The sequence below is a fragment of the Triticum aestivum genome, chromosome 2D, assembly GCF_018294505.1.
Source record: "Triticum aestivum cultivar Chinese Spring chromosome 2D, IWGSC CS RefSeq v2.1, whole genome shotgun sequence".
NCBI lineage: Eukaryota > Viridiplantae > Streptophyta > Magnoliopsida > Poales > Poaceae > Triticum > Triticum aestivum.
The window spans coordinates 623,318,923-623,320,826 of NC_057799.1; the positions used below are offsets into that span (position 1 = coordinate 623,318,923).

At 45.6% G+C, this 1,904-nt stretch overlaps 1 long non-coding RNA gene across 1 annotated transcript; it reads left to right on the forward strand.

Annotated features, from left to right (window-relative positions):
* Positions 1-1,904, forward strand: LOC123050513 (uncharacterized). The gene is made up of 2 exons (XR_006423784.1): positions 1-315; positions 1,540-1,904. It is a non-coding gene; the product is annotated as an uncharacterized lncRNA (long non-coding RNA).

Here is a 1,904-nt window from a genome sequence, read left to right on the forward strand (position 1 = left end):
TCGGTCAATCCCTTGCATCTCGCCTAATCCATCTCGCGAGAGGGAGGTGACTGAAGGCGACGACGCCGGCGCGAGGTACTGGGAGACGCCGGCGCCGGCGCAAGTACCTGGGCGACGACGCCGGCGCGAGGTCGTGTCGGCGAAATCCCGGCTGGGCTTGGTCGTAGTGGCCGCGCCACGACGCCCCCGCGGACGCCAGGGCGAGGTCCTGGGAGACGCCGGCGCCGCGCATGGACCTGGGCGACGACGCCGGCGCGAGGTCCTGGAGGCAAACCCTGGCTGAGCTTGGTCGTAGTGGTCGACCAATGGAGCAAGGTACCTCGCCCCCTGCCTCATCTCTTCCTTACCTCCCTCCCTGCAGGTGGCTAGCCGACGACTAAACATTCAATTATTTCTGTTCTAGTGGGCACAAAAATTGAAGGTAAGCCACCATTGAGATCTAGGGTCCCTGAAATTTTCTGATCACGATGATTACTGTCAGCTCTTGTCCAAATGAAGCACATCGTCCAGGGATAGGACAACACCAAAAATTTATTGGATTCAGACGTGTAATCTCTGATTCTTCCCATGTAGATGTTGGGGAGGATGGTCCTTCCGTTGTTGAACAATTATAAACTATGTAGTGTGATCTTCCCACGTAGTGCAATCTCTGAATCTCTGAATAATGTTGGTTGATGATATAAGATGGTAATCTACGTTGAACAATGATGCTAGTCTGAAGGAGAAAATTCTGTTAAGTAGACAATGACTCAAACATGCCCTTTTCCAAGTGTGGCTATTTATTTTGTGAGGTACTCAAGTTACAATGTTCAATTTCCCAGCTTACAACAAATTCTGCTAGTGATTACAGTTTACTTACCATGAAGCCTGACCAGTGCATCTATATCCTTCATATCATAAATTTTTAAGTCATGCTTTCTACAAATTTTAGTGATCAAGGATAATAAGACTGGACCATGAAAGTGGCTAGAGAGCAAATGAAATCTTGTCAGGATGTCCTTTAATAGAGTTGGACTTCAGTACGAATGTCCTTTAATGTTGTTTGCTGTTATGAGGGAATGTAGATCTATCTTTCGTTCAAAATATCTACTCCTATGAGAAAATACATGCAATGGTGCAAGTTGTGGTTAATGTACGCTGCAAATAACTGAAAGAACTCCTCTAATCAATAATGTGGGATCAGTGTGGTCATCAATGGGGCTTTAACTGCACTTGTGCAGATCCGTGGGCCATACTCATCTATTATCCATGGAATACGACCAATATACGTTTTGGCAGTGTAAATACAACACGAATCACGAAGAAATGAATGGTGTGGATACCATCCTCGCGTGGCACCATGTCCACTCGTGATTTATCGCTCCTATTCATTCTTATTTAGTGGAACTTAATAGAGTTGGACTTCTGGGATTTATAAGGTTGCAAGTGTCTTTTTATTCTAGCAAAGTTGCTGCCTCATTTATTTAGGAAAAATGTTACTAATACTTTTGACCAAAAGAAGTAGGACTAATGTTTGCTCACATGGTCTCCTATGAACAGTGATTGTGGACGTCCACGATGGAAGTTGCGGTGCACGGACTTGTTTCAACGGCGGCATTTTGAGGTCATGTACATATGAAGATTGGAAATACTGTTGGTGAGGTGGAGCTGATCTGAATTGGATGTGTTTGGGATCATACCAGGTTGCCCTGCTGCTATCTCTGCACAGACGGGCGAGCGAGACCGCAGTTTCTTGTTCTTGCAGCAGATGCATTCTTGTTGGGTCATTTCTTCTGACTATAGTGAATGCCTAATCTTGTGGTTATATGAGCGGCATTGTTTGAATGAACTAGGCCATGTGGTGTTCCACCCCTGTAGCTTGATTGCATTCTTCAAACGTGGCAAAGTAATGAGTTGCATTTTTA